Source organism: Dendrobates tinctorius, unplaced genomic scaffold (genome assembly GCF_039654945.1).
Source record: "Dendrobates tinctorius isolate UK_male_01 unplaced genomic scaffold, ASM3965494v1 ptg000232l, whole genome shotgun sequence".
Taxonomy (NCBI): Eukaryota; Metazoa; Chordata; class Amphibia; order Anura; family Dendrobatidae; genus Dendrobates; species Dendrobates tinctorius.
The window spans coordinates 7,130,121-7,145,733 of record NW_027361899.1 but is presented as its reverse complement, the minus strand read 5'-3'; the positions used below and the strand labels follow the sequence as shown (position 1 = coordinate 7,145,733).

Here is a 15,613-nt window from a genome sequence, read left to right as displayed (position 1 = left end):
ATTTGTTACCCATTGTTACCCATCTCTTTTTTCCTTTTTAAAAAGTGATTAAGTTCTGTGTTCATCCATCCTAGTCTCTTTAAATGCTTCCAATTCTTCCTTCTTTTTGGGATTGTTACCGATTGTGCAGTGAGAATTTCATTTAGCAAAATCTCACATCCTTCTTGGACATTTCTGTCCTTAAGAACATCCAGCTATTGGATCTTTCCTACCCTCTTTCCGAGTCCATTAAAATCTGCCTTTCTGAACTCCAAACTTAAAGTCTGTCCTTTCTGTTCTTTTCTCCTTGAAACAGTTTCTGCAGAGCTACCAGTCTCTGAAGCTTGGATCTCTGAAAAGATATACATTTTCCTAACATACAATGCAACACCTCCTCCCTTCTTGTTAATTCTGTTTTTAGTAAATAAGTTGTAGCCTTCAAGGTTTGTATTCCAATTATGTGTATCATCCCACCAAATTTCAGTGATGTCTATGACATCATATCTCTCTTCTGCATTTGCATAGACATATTTTAGTTTGTAGTCTGTTTCTCTTGATCCTCTATTTTCATTCAGAGTTTGTTGTTTTTGTTCTTTCTTTCCACTTCTAATATTAGTTTCTCAAAAGAATTCATTAGCTGCATATTTCTTCCTGGCCGTATATTTCCCATCCCATATTGCTCTAGTTTAACGCTCTCCTGATGAGTGTACCAAGGCATCTACCAAATATGTGTTTTTGTGAGATGCAACCCACTTCTAGCAAGAAGTCTATCATACAGGTAATTCACTACATGGTCAGGAAACCCAAAATGTTCCTCACGGCACCATCGACGTAGCCAGTTGTTAACCTGTAGAATCCGGTTCCATCTCCTTGGTCCATGTCCATCCACTGGGAGGATGGATGAGAAGACGACCTGCGCTCCCAGTTCCTTCCCAGGTCTTAGAAGTCACTTCCTATAGTCTCCAGGTCCTTTCTTGCGGTGTCACAGACCTTGAGTCCCTCAGCTTGAAGCCGCTGCTCCTCGTTTCTGCTTTTCTGGATGTTAATCCAGATACCCAATCACTGCTGTCCAGAAGCCTCGTCACCTGGAGCTGACACCTGGGGGCCTGCTGGTGTGTCAGTGTTTAACCCTTCCCTGTCCCTCCACATTATTGCCAGAGTCTTATGGATATGTCCATTTGGGCCCCGTATTGTAATATCTCTTTATAGTGGAGGAATTTATAGGGTTGTATAAGTTATAATAAAGACAGCGCCACCTGTTTACATGGCTGTGTCTGGCACTGCAGCTCCGCTCCATTGGAGTGAATGGGACTAAGCTGGGATTTTTTTTCATTACATTATTGTGTTGGTTCCTGGAACAAATGGGTGACAACCATTGTGATCGCCAAGATCGCTCCCTCTGAGATGGTCACTATATACATAGATGATAAAAATATCGAAACAACCTGAATTTAGCAATATCTGTATATATCTCTCAAAACTAAATCCAAAATATAGTCTATAAATATTCTAATAATTATATTCCATATTATATATGATATATTCAGCAGCTAAAGGAATGGTAGACCATTCGAAAACTTAGAAAAAACCGACAAGAGGAAATTCGAATTTGTGGTCAATATAAGAAGTACCATAGATTATGATAAATATAAAAGATACAAATAAATAATAAAAAAACAATATATCTTTCTTATAAAAATACCTTTATTCAAATACGGTAACAAATAGTAACACAAAGCACGTGTTCTCTGTGTAAAATAATTAAAAAATAATAATAACTAAATATATAATAATATATCAGAGACACAGCAGGCCAGCAATGATCAATCAGGGATATATATAAATAAATAAATGTGGTATATAGCCTATAAAAACTCCTCTCTTAAAAAATGTGTGAACAATTAATGAATAATAATAATAATAATAATGAAAAATATTGAATTAATAATAACACCCTAAAAAAGCACAGTATAACCTAATCACAAAGTATGCATAATCATAAAATCATCAAATGTGGCCTTAATAAAGAAAGGTGCAAGGTGCAAAAACATTCAATGTGAATAATACATATTTTAACAAAAATAATAATAATGAATAAAGTGCAAGGTGCAATATTGCAATAATATATCAATGTGATGGCAATATATATAACTCTTTAACAGAGAAAAAAGCCCCAAGTGCAATATGCAAAAAAACAACAATAGTGTAACCATAAAAAGTGCCAATGTGCATACAAATTAGGGAGCAATATAACAGAGGAGGAAAATGAGAGGGGTATATACCTAAACACGGCCTGCCGGTCACACAGAAACACAGCCCCGACGCGCGTTTCGGAGTTAATCCTTCGTCAGGGGGTGGTCTCTGATCTGAACCGGATGCCTTAACTATATATCAGTTAATTATGAACCGAGATCGAGCCTATAGCGGCGTGCGCCGCCATGGTAACCCAGACATAAATCCTGCCCACCACGTCATATGATCGGCAACCCAGGACTAACCGCCGTTGCCTAGTCACAGACGCAGGAGCGAGAAGTCCAAGATCCTGGCTGCGCACGCGCACGGGTCCGCCCGTATCCATACCCATCAGATCCAATGTGAGGGGGAGAGGATTCAGCGGCGCATGCGCTGACGGTCGGACAAGGAGTGCGAATGTACGTGTGCAGTCCACAATGTGTTACCATGGACATGCGACGCAGACACACAACCAATGTCACCAGCAGCGCACGCGCACCCCCTAAACCCAGACACATGAGCAAAACATAAGTGAATCCTATTCCATATAAATTAACATGTGGAGACGATAACAAAAGGAGGGGGATAGATATGAATGGCTTGAGAGTATAATTGCCACAATTACTATATAAATATATATATATATATATATATATATATATATATATACATACATATAATATGCCCCCATAATACAATGAGTAATAAAGATGCTGACATAATAATGAAGAAATAAGGAAAATACATAAATAATAATAATTAATAATAAATAATGATAAAAAAAATTAATAATATATAAAAAAAAGAATAATAAATAATATATATAAAAAATAATAAATAAAAAAATAATAACTAAAGAAAATACTATTAAATAAATAATAAAATTAAAATACATAATAAATAATACAAAGTCTCCATCTTTTTCTTTTTTCATTCCAGGTATTTATATAGAAGAATTGTTGACGTGTCAATCCATGAATCCTCACAGTGAAGAATCTCACTCAATCAACTCACAGGATTTAAGGGTACAAGTAGGTCTAAATAGAAATTAAAAATGCAAATGTTAAAAGTATAAAATAAAAATAAAATAATCAAAAAGCAGGTTCAGAGAGAAAGCCGTTCACAACACATAATTATAAAAAATAATTATAAAAAAGAGGCAAAACTCAGATTTTCATTGAGTCCTAGGGGCGATACTGTTTTAAGGCTCCAAATCCATTTTGCTTCCAGACGAGCCAATGGAATGCTAATTTTGCCGCCCCTAATATTGGGTTTTATCATATCAATGCCGATTACTCGTAAGAGATCGGCATTGCAATTATGATACATCTTAAAATGTTTTGGTATAGTTTTTAACATGTCCAAGTCCTCTATTTCTTTTGCAGCAATGATCCCCAAAACATGTTCCCGAACTCTCACTTTCAATTGTCGTGTTGTCAATCCGACATAAATCAGGGAGCACGGACAAGTAGCAAAATAAACTACCGCTTTTGATGTACATGTTATTGTAAGTGTAATCTTGTGTATATTAGACCCATCTGAGTTGGAGAATGTATCTGCCCGATCAATATTAGGACATGCCACGCATCTGCCGCATGGCTTACATCCCCAAGATGATTTAGACATTGATAAAAATGTTGACGGGACTGGACCTGAAACATAGTGGCTTTTAACTAATTGTTAATATAGGCCAAGATTTCTTTAAACAATTAACCATGGCATCCGTCTGACCGTGGTATTGGGTGATAAACCTCACTATTTTCTCTGTTTCGGGTGGTTTTACCGAATACAGCGCTTCATGCCGTGAAGTATTTTTCACCCGCTTAGGCTAGTTTCACACTTGCTTTTTTTTGCAGCGCGTTTTTCCCGCAAAAAAACGCATTAAAAAAACGCATACAAATGCATACAAACGCTGCGTTTTTTTCCAGCATTTTAATGCGCATGCAGGAAAAAAACGCAGCGTTTTTGCGCGTTTGTATGCGTTTTTTGTGCGTTTGCGTTTTTTTACAGATTTTGGAAAAACCCCACAAAAAAGAAAAAACAACCATTCAACAACACACAAGACCAATGGGACTTCATTGTGGGTGTGGTATGTTAATATATATACACCCTGTCTACAGTATTCTTCACATTTGCTTGATTCTTCTCGTGACCATGGATCTGCGCTGGAAGAGTTTTCACTTCAACTTGGATTTGGACATCGCGATGGCTCAGGCGTATGCAGTTGCTTGCCATGAACAAAGGAAGAGAGAGATGCAGCGAAGACGGCGGCGTATGTGGATACATCCGATTGTTGAACTCCGGGAGAGCCGTGGGGCATACCACACCCTCTACAGCGAGCTACGTGCAAACCCGGAGAAATTTACTGATTATATCCGGATGTCCCACGAAAGTTTCATGGATTTGCTTGCTCGTGTCCAACAATCCATCCGGAGACAGGACACACAGCTCCGTCGTGCGATTCCTCCTGAGGAACGGCTACTGGTGACATTACGGTATGTTTTAAAAACAAAGGGGTGTGGTCTGATGTTTTTTTTTGTAAATTTAGTATTCAAAACCTTGGGTAATTAGTTTTCGTGAATGTACTAATATTTTTTTTATAGTTTTTAAAAATAATATACATAAATATTAATTTTACTTCTTTGTCTGTTCACAGATTCCTGGCGACTGGAGAAACCCTATCCTCACTACACTTCCAGTACCGTATTGGAATCTCTACCTTGTCTGGAATTGTTGCTGACACCTGCCGGGCTCTCTGGAATGTTCTTTGCCCAGAATTTATGCCCCTGCCCACCGCTGAAAAGTGGATGGAAATTGCTGACAAATTCTGGACAGTATGCAATTTTCCCAACTGTTTGGGAGCTGTTGATGGGAAACACATACGGATCATCAAACCCCAAAGAACGGGATCTGAGTACTATAATTACAAAAAGTACTTTTCAATAGTACTCATTGCAATTGCGGATGCCGGATGTATGTTTGTAGCAGTGGACATTGGAGCATTTGGCCGTGGTAATGACTCGCAGGCTTTTAAAAACTCAGACATGGGCCGGAGGTTGTATGGCAACCAATTTAATTTCCCTATGCCACGGCCTCTTCCTCACACCGAAGCTCCGCCACTGCCCTTTGTAATGGTTGGCGATGAGGCTTTTCAAATGTGCGGAAACTTACTGAAACCCTACTCCAGCCGGGACTTGGACCACACCAAAAAAATTTTTAATTACAGGCTGACCAGGGCCAGAAGAACTGTCGAGTGTGCTTTTGGGATTCTTGTTTCCAGATGGCGAATTCTGGGCACGGCCATTAATCTTAAACTTGAAACAGTCGATGAGGTGGTGAAGGCCTGTGTGGTTCTACATAACTTTGTGATGGCTAAAGAGCACCCGACCTTTGAACTGGACGATGATGCTCCTAACCCATTGCCTGAATTCACTCAGCACACTCTCAGGTCATCCGTTGAAGTTGGCCAAATGAGGGACAAATTTGCGGCCTACTTTATTTCTGATGTAGGACGGGTGCACTGGCAAGATGAAATGGTGTAATGTTGTTGTTTATGGTAATAAAAATCCTTATTTGATACCATTACTGAGTGCACTATATTTTTTAAACTCCGATTAATTAAAAAACTTCCCATGTATAACTGAATTTTGTTATGTTCACACACCTGGGCAGGTAAATACACATACGAGTTAAAATGCAGCATTGCTAGTCTGCGTTAAATATATTGGAATGAGCAAAGCTGCAGGCCATGAATCAGGAAACCATTTTTTTTCAAGATAAAATTGTGCAAATAGTTTAAAACAAAGTATGTGATTTTCTCAAAACACAACCCTCAAAACCCAACCCCAATGAAAGTCCATGGGGAATACAAGTCAGCATTGAGTGGATGAATGTAATCTGCTCCATTAAAAGTTATTACACTAGGCCTTTGAATGACTATACTAGGCCGTGGTATTTCAAATATGAGTATACTAGGCCTTGGGGCTAGTAGTATAGTAATATGTGAAATACCACGGCCTAGTATAGTCATACCAAGGCCTACTGTAATAACTCGATTTTTAAATAGCATCTTATTTCACCAAAAACAAACTGGTGAAACTAGAAAGAAACTTATTTTTTAGACAAGTTTCAACAGTTTGTTTTTCATGAAACCAGATTCTATTTTGTAAAACTAGAGTTATTACACTAGGCCTTGGAATGACTATACTAGGCCGTGGTATTTCAAATATGAGTATACTAGGCCTTGGGGCTAGTAGTATATGTGAAATACCACGGCCTAGTATAGTCATACCAAGGCCTACTGTAATAACTCGATTTTTAACAACTAGCATCTTGTTTCACCAAAAACAAACTGGTGAAACTAGAAAGAAACTTATTTTTTAGACAAGTTTCAACAGTTTGTTTTTCATGAAACCAGATTCTATTTTGTAAAACTAGAGTTATTACACTAGGCCTTGGAATGACTATACTAGGCCGTGGTATTTCAAATATGAGTATACTAGGCCTTGGGGCTAGTAGTATATGTGAAATACCACGGCCTAGTATAGTCATACCAAGGCCTACTGTAATAACTCGATTTTTAACAACTAGCATCTTGTTTCACCAAAAACAAACTGGTGAAACTAGAAAGAAACTTATTTTTTAGACAAGTTTCAACAGTTTGTTTTTCATGAAACCAGATTCTATTTTGTAAAACTAGAGTTATTACACTAGGCCTTGGAATGACTATACTAGGCCGTGGTATTTCAAATATGAGTATACTAGGCCTTGGGGCTAGTAGTATATGTGAAATACCACGGCCTAGTATAGTCATACCAAGGCCTACTGTAATAACTCGATTTTTAACAACTAGCATCTTGTTTCACCAAAAACAAACTGGTGAAACTAGAAAGAAACTTATTTTTTAGACAAGTTTCAACAGTTTGTTTTTCATGAAACCAGATTCTATTTGGTAAAACTAGAGTTATTACACTAGGCCTTGGAATGACTATACTAGGCCGTGGTATTTCAAATATGAGTATACTAGGCCTTGGGGCTAGTAGTATATGTGAAATACCACGGCCTAGTATAGTCATACCAAGGCCTACTGTAATAACTCGATTTTTAACAACTAGCATTTTAAACAACTAGCATCTTGTTTCACCAAAAACAAAGTGGTGAAACTAGAAAGAAACTTTATTTTTTAGACAAGTTTCAACAATTTGTTTTTCATGAAACCAGATTCTATTTGGTAAAACTAGAGTTATTACACTAGGCCTTTGAATGACTATACTAGTCCATGTTATTTCACATATGACTATACTAGCCCTTGGGTTGGTTTTTAACATGTATTTACCCATCAGTGTGTGTGAGCGGCGCAAACAACATTAATGAAACTTATTAATGGTGAACCACAAATGTAAATTTATTTTTTATCACAAAAAAAAAATTTAAAAATTATTTTTTACGGCGTTTGGGGGCAGATGGTTTCAATTTGGGGGTGTGCAGGGAATATGCAACACTTGCAGTTGAAGACGGTGTTTGAGGGGAAGGGGCAACAAAACTTGTGGGGGAAGGTAGTCCAGTTAAGGGAATTAAACTTGGAACACTTGTAGGAGAGGAAATCTGTTCAGTTACATTAGTTGTAATGGCATGTCGCCGTAGGCTTGTGTGCCTGGACCGACTTTGGCCCAATGCCCGCCTTGATTGATTTCGCCTTGAAGTAGGGGCAAATATGGAATGTAGGTCCCCCGTCTGCTGGTATGGCTGCTGCTGCTGAGGTGGCGGCTGCTGCTGCAGAGGTTGCGGCTGCTGCTGAGGTGGCGGCTGCTGCTGAGGTGGCAGCTGCTGCTGAGGTGGTTGCTGCTGCTGAGGTGGTTGCTGCTGCTGCTGAGGTGGCGGCTGCTGCTGAGGTGGTTGCTGCTGCTGCTGAGGTGGCGGCTGCTGCTGAGGTGGCTGCTGCTGCTGAGGTGGCGGCTGCTGAGTTGGCTGCTGCTGCTGAGGTGGCTGATGCTGCTCTTCTTGGTCAGTGCTCGTCCTTGCAGGAGGACTGGTGGCGGCAGTGATGGCCCAGGTTTGCAGAGTGGTGGTGGCAGGGCTACTACATGTTGTTGTAGCGGCAGGGCTGTTCCATGTTTGCCTAGTGGTGGCTGAGCTCCACGCATGCATGGGATTGGCGGTGGTGCTCCAGACAGGAGCAGCGCTTGCCATGGTGGTGTCGGTGAAGTGACCAGCTGCACTCAGACTTGTGGTGGTGTAACGGTGGGTGTCCAGCCTTTGAAGAGAGGTGTCCGTGCAGTGGTATGCAGCACAAGTCGGTAGTGAGGTGAAGCGAGTCAATGGTGGCACAGGTGGAAAGGACACCACTGACTGCTGACCGTACCGATTATGCTGCATAGCCTGCAAGAAAGCATTGTTGCAGGCCTGCAGCACATTCAGCTGTTGATCAGGACTAAGGTGTTCCGCCATGCCCTTTTCAATCTTGCTAAAAAAATGGTGTGCTGGTCTGTTGAGGTCGGCCTCCAGACGGTCAAGGCGCTGTTCTACAGAATTGAAGCGGTGTTCAAAGTGGTTAAAACCACGTTCCATCAGTGCAAAACCGCTTTCAACTCTGTCGGACAGTGACTTGAGGCTGGAATTAAATGTCTCGCTCAAATGCATAAACTCGGGCAAGACATTCCTGTCCAAGGCCCTCTGCCGCTGGCGGGTAGTGCCCGCATAACCAGTGGCAGAGACCTGGGACAGGGGAACACCTGATGGCCCAGCTTCCTGGTCACCAGCTGTGTGTGTGTGGGACCTGCAAGGTGCTTCCTGGCTGTCGGATGGCTGGGACGGGTCAGAGGACGTCCGAGGAAGGACCGCTCCAGGGCCAGGTTGCAGGGTGCTGCTCCAGGTGCTGTGGAAGAAAGGAAAATCATTACTACCATGCCTTTACAAGAAGCATCAGCTGTGGATTAGAAAAACACAGATTAATAAAAATAAAAACCCAAAATGTATAATACTTACGATCTTGTGGCAAGGACCGGTCTTAGGAACTGCAACGCGTGATAGTGACGGTATCTAGTTCTGGTCCTTGACGCAGATCCACTGCGAACCTGGCCCTCAGCACGAACATCACTGTTGAAGCGGTCCTTGATCGAACGCCAACGTGTTCGGACTTTGTCCACTGTTGATAAAAAAAAACAGTGCCGTCAAGTACAACAGTCACTGCTTCACAATTTAGCAATACAATACTCAAAGCAGTCACTGTACACCCCGATGACACTGTTGGGTTTCCTGCTAGAATACACCTAGCACGAAACCCAACAGTGCCGTCAAGGACAACAGTCACTGCGGCACAATGTAGCAATACAATACTCAAAGCAGTCACTGTAGACCACGATGACACTGTTGGGTTTCCTGCTAGAATACGCCTAGCACGAAACCCAACAGTGCCGTCAAGGACAACAGTCACTGCGGCACAATGTAGCAATACAATACTCAAAGCAGTCACTGTAGACCACGATGACACTGTTGGGTTTCCTGCTAGAATACGCCTAGCACGAAACCCAACAGTGCCGTCAAGGACAACAGTCACTGCGGCACAATGTAGCAATACAATACTCAAAGCAGTCACTGTAGACCACGATGACACTGTTGGGTTTCCTGCTAGAATACGCCTAGCACGAAACCCAACAGTGCCGTCAAGGACAACAGTCACTGCTTCACAATTTAGCAATACAATACTCAAAGCAGTCACTGTACACCCCGATGACACTGTTGGGTTTCCTGCTAGAATACACCTAGCACGAAACCCAACAGTGCCGTCAAGGACAACAGTCACTGCGGCACAATGTAGCAATACAATACTCAAAGCAGTCACTGTAGACCACGATGACACTGTTGGGTTTCCTGCTAGAATACGCCTAGCACGAAACCCAACAGTGCCGTCAAGGACAACAGTCACTGCGGCACAATGTAGCAATACAATACTCAAAGCAGTCACTGTAGACCACGATGACACTGTTGGGTTTCCTGCTAGAATACGCCTAGCACGAAACCCAACAGTGCCGTCAAGGACAACAGTCACTGCTTCACAATTTAGCAATACAATACTCAAAGCAGTCACTGTACACCCCGATGACACTGTTGGGTTTCCTGCTAGAATACACCTAGCACGAAACCCAACAGTGCCGTCAAGGACAACAGTCACTGCGGCACAATGTAGCAATACAATACTCAAAGCAGTCACTGTAGACCCCGATGACACTGTTGGGTTTCCTGCTAGAATACGCCTAGCACGAAACCCAACAGTGCCGTCAAGGACAACAGTCACTGCGGCACAATGTAGCAATACAATACTCAAAGCAGTCACTGTAGACCACGATGACACTGTTGGGTTTCCTGCTAGAATACGCCTAGCACGAAACCCAACAGTGCCGTCAAGGACAACAGTCACTGCGGCACAATGTAGCAATACAATACTCAAAGCAGTCACTGTAGACCACGATGACACTGTTGGGTTTCCTGCTAGAATACGCCTAGCACGAAACCCAACAGTGCCGTCAAGGACAACAGTCACTGCGGCACAATGTAGCAATACAATACTCAAAGCAGTCACTGTAGACCACGATGACACTGTTGGGTTTCCTGCTAGAATACGCCTAGCACGAAACCCAACAGTGCCGTCAAGGACAACAGTCACTGCGGCACAATGTAGCAATACAATACTCAAAGCAGTCACTGTAGACCACGATGACACTGTTGGGTTTCCTGCTAGAATACGCCTAGCACGAAACCCAACAGTGCCGTCAAGGACAACAGTCACTGCGGCACAATACAGAGCAGGGAAATACTCACTAAACGCCTTTTTGGCGGATGCTGTGGCGCTGTCCCAGCCATCCATCAACGCTGCGGCCACCTCATTCCATAGCCGCCGTGTCACCACATTGTCCTTGTACAGCCGGTCACGGCTGTCCCACAACGGCGAACGCTCCTGGACCAGGCTGATGAGCTGCTCATTATCCAGGTAGACGTCTTCATCCCGTTGTGGAACCTAGACAAAACACATTCATTAGAATAATCAAATTTAAATTGACTAAAAAGTTACAAAAAAAGAAACAAAAAAAAGAGTAAAAATAGAAGATAAAAAAAAAAAAAAAACATTACAAATCATTTGATACTTACATTACGTATAACCACCGGGAATTGGCTTCGCTGCTCCTGCTGTTCGCCCTCACTATTCCCGTCCGCAGATGATGATGACGATGTCTGAAAGTTGAAAAAAACGTAAGAGATTTGGAGAAGCAGCAGATATACTTACCAGATGCACGAAAATAATCACCTCACGGTCTGCTTGCGCCAATTCCTGCCGCGATGGGGAATACTCCGATTCTGAAGACATACTGCATGTAAAAATAATAAAAATCATTAGTACATACATAATTTAAAAGGACAGGCATATAATGTAATATACTCACATTCTTCGCTGATATAATGGGTTCTTGGTTGAATGTCTGCTCTTCAATCTGTCTAGTGTAGTAGTGGCAGAGTTTTGGCAGGCACCTCCTTTATATAGCCTTTTTTTTTGGACTTTAGAAGATTCTAACTAGGATAAAAAGTGGACACCACCCAAAAAACGCTGCGCTAAAAAAGCGCATACCTGCGCATGCCAGTGCGCACGTATGCGCATCCATAGGCTATAATGGCCATTTTTAGCGCAAAACGTGCGCATACGTGCGCATGCGATTTTTTCAAGGGCCAAAAAATGCAACATGCAGCGTCTGGAAAATACCAACGCACACCCCAAAAAAACGCAGCGCATGAAAATCGCATACATGCGCTTACAAGTGCGCAGGTATGCGCACCCATGTTAAATATAGGGGAAAAATCGCATGCGCACGTATGCGTTTTTTTCCAGCGCTAAAAAACGCAAATGTGAAACCAGCCTTAAAAGCTCTTTTAATAGATCTATTACTATAACCACGTTATAAAAATCTGAGTTTGAGGTCCTCAGCCTGTTTCTTAAAGTCTTCTTCGCTGGAACAAATCCTCCGTAATCACAGGAAGTGGCCGATAGGAATCGACCTTATTAGGGCTGGGGGATGTGCCGAAGTTGCATGAAGATATGAATTTACTGCAGTGGATTTGCGGAATAAGTCAGTCTGTACACAATTCTCTCTATCTCTTCGAACACTGACATCCAAAAAATCAATTACATCTTTATTGGCTTGATAAGTAAGATGTATATTTAGAGAATTTGAATTAAGATTGTATACAAATTGTTTAAGTGTTTCCATTAATCCCTGCCAGATCAAAAAAAGTCATCAATGTACCGCGCCCAGAAGAGGACACGGTCCATTGATGACAGGTGATCTGACAGGAAGAGGTCCCTCCCCCACAGCCCCAGGAATAAATTAGCATAAGCTGGCGCAAAAGATGCACCCATAGCTGTGCCCTGGAACTGCAGGTAGAAGAACCCCATAAAAAGAAAAAAATTGTGTGACAGTGTGAAGGACAGTAATTGTTCTACAAATTGACTCATGCACATAGACATTGTTGAGGAACTCAAATAAAACTTGGTGGCTTTAACACCATCCGAGTGACGTATATTTGTATACAGTGACTCAACGTCACAAGTCACAAACAATGTATCTTCTCCAATGTGTAGTCCATCCGCTTGTTTTAGAAAATCATTTGTATCCTTAATGAAAGATGGTAGAGATTCCACCAATGGCTGTAATTTGGAATCAACGAATTTATTAATATTTTCCATATAATTCCCACACCCAGAAATTATTGGTCTCCCCGGAGGTATAGATTGGTTTTTATGGATTTTGGGTAGCAAATAAAGGGTGGGAATGGATGGTTCATCTATTCGGAGGGCTGTAAACAATTCTTTGGATATGACCCCATTATCTCTAGCTTTTTCAAGAATAATCTGGAGTTCTGCTTGAAATTTACTCAATGGATTAAATGTCAACTTCTTATAACACGTACCATTTTTTAACTCCCGAAATGCTTCCGTCTCATATAGGGTCTTAGGCCAAACCACCACATTCCCACCCTTATCCGCTGGTTTAAAAACAACATCATTCAATTCTTGAAGTTTTTGGAGACCAATCCTTTCTTCCTTGTTTAAGTTACTCTTGCTAGGGTATCAATCAATGAGCTTACAATTGGATAAATACATTGACAAGTGGATAAAGGATATACAAGTAAATCAGAGTAACAAACTCAGCAGAGATCAAAGGGATTTCAATTCAGGAAGAATATACAAATGGCGGAAAAATTTATCACATGACAATGATGGGGATACGTTGAATCACTGTATACAAATATACGTCACTCGGATGGTGTTAAAGCCACCAAGTTTTATTTGAGTTCCTCAACAATGTCTATGTGCATGAGTCAATTTGTAGAACAATTACTGTCCTTCACACTGTCACACAATTTTTTTCTTTTTAAGGGGTCCTTCTACCTGCAGCTCCAGGGCACAGCTATGGGTGCATCTTTTGCGCCAGCTTATGCTAATTTATTCCTGGGGCTGTGGGAGAGGGACCTTTTCCTGTCAGATCACCTGACCGTGTCCTCTACTGGGCGCGGTACATTGATGACATTTTTTTGATCTGGCAGGGATCAATGGAAACACTTAAACAATTTGTATCCAATCTTAATTCAAATTCTCTAAATATATATCTTACTTATCAAGCCAATAAAGATGTAATTGATTTTTTGGATGTCAGTGTTGCCATGGTTAATTGTTTAAAGAAATCTTGGCCTATATTAAATACTGATCCTATCTTATCGAAATATATTGGAGCAAGACCAAGTGTGACATATAGAAGATCAGTGAATTTGGGAGATAAATTAGTTAAAAGCCACTATGTTTCAGGTCCAGTCCCGTCAACATATTTATCAATGTCTAAATCATCTTGGGGATGTAAGCCATGCGGCAGATGCGTGGCATGTCCTGATATTGATCGGGCAGATACATTCTCCAACTCAGATGGGTCTAATATACACAAGTTTACACATACAATAACATGTACATCAAAAGCGGTAGTTTATTATGCTACTTGTCCATGCTCCCTGATTCATGTCAGATTGACAACACGACAATTGAAAGTGAGAGTTCGGGAACATGTTTTGGGGATCATTGCTGCAAAAGAAATAGAGGACTTGGACATGTTAAAAACTATACCGAAACATTTTAAGATGTATCATAATTGCAATGCCGATCTCTTACGAGTAATCGGCATTGATATGATAAAACCCAATATTAGGGGCGGCAAAATTAGCATTCCATTGGCTCGTCTGGAAGCAAAATGGATTTGGAGCCTTAAAACAGTATCGCCCCTAGGACTCAATGAAAATCTGAGTTTTGCCTCTTTTTTATAATTATTTTTTATAATTATGTGTTGTGAACGGCTTTCTCTCTGAACCTGTTTTTTGATTATTTTATTTTTATTTTATACTTTTAACATTTGCATTTTTAATTTCTATTTAGACCTACTTGTACCCTTAAATCCTGTGAGTTGATTGAGTGAGATTCTTCACTGTGAGGATTCATGGATTGACACGTCAACAATTCTTCTATATAAATACCTGGAATGAAAAAAGAAAAAGATGGAGACTTTGTATTATTTATTATGTATTTTAATTTTATTATTTAATAGTATTTTCTTTATTTATTATTTTTATATTTATTATTTATTATTCTTTATTTTTCATTATTATTATTTATTATTAATTATCATTTATGTATTCTCCTTATTTCTTCATTATTATGTCAGCATCTTTATTACTCATTGTATTATGGGGGCATATTATATGTATGTATATATATATATATTTATATAGTAATTGTGGCAATTATACTCTCAAGCCATTCATATCTATCCCCCTCCTTTTGTTATAGTCTCCACATGTTAATTTATATGGAATAGGATTCACTTATGTTTTGCTCATGTGTCTGGGTTTAGGGGGTGCGCGTGCGCTGCTGGTGACATTGGTTGTGTGTCTGCGTCGCGTGTCCATGGTAACACATTGTGGACTGCGCACGTACATTCGCACTCCTTGTCCGACCGTCAACGCATGCGCCGCTGAATCCTCTCCCTCTCGCATTGGATCTGATGGGTATGGATACGGGCGGACCTGTGCGCAGGCGCAGCCAGGATCTTGGACTTCTCGCTCCTGCGTCTGTGACTAGGGAATGGCGGTTAGTTCTTGGTTGCCGGTCATATGACGTGGTGGGCGGGATTTATGTCCGGGTTACCATGGCGGCGCGCGCCGCAATAGGCTCGATCTTGGTTCATAATTAACTGATATATATTTAAGGCATCCGGTTCAGATCAGAGACCACCCCCTGACGAAGGATTAACTCCGAAACGCGCGTCGGGGCTGTGTTTCTCTGTGACCGGCAGGCCGTGTTTAGGTATATACC

The 15,613-nt window shown here is 41.1% G+C and overlaps 1 protein-coding gene across 1 annotated transcript in view; it reads left to right on the top strand.

Moving 5' to 3' along the window:
• Positions 1-15,613, top strand: part of KIF6 (kinesin family member 6) — a 171,604-nt gene that overhangs the window by 130,861 nt on the left and 25,130 nt on the right. The gene's annotated exons all lie outside the window — the stretch shown is intronic.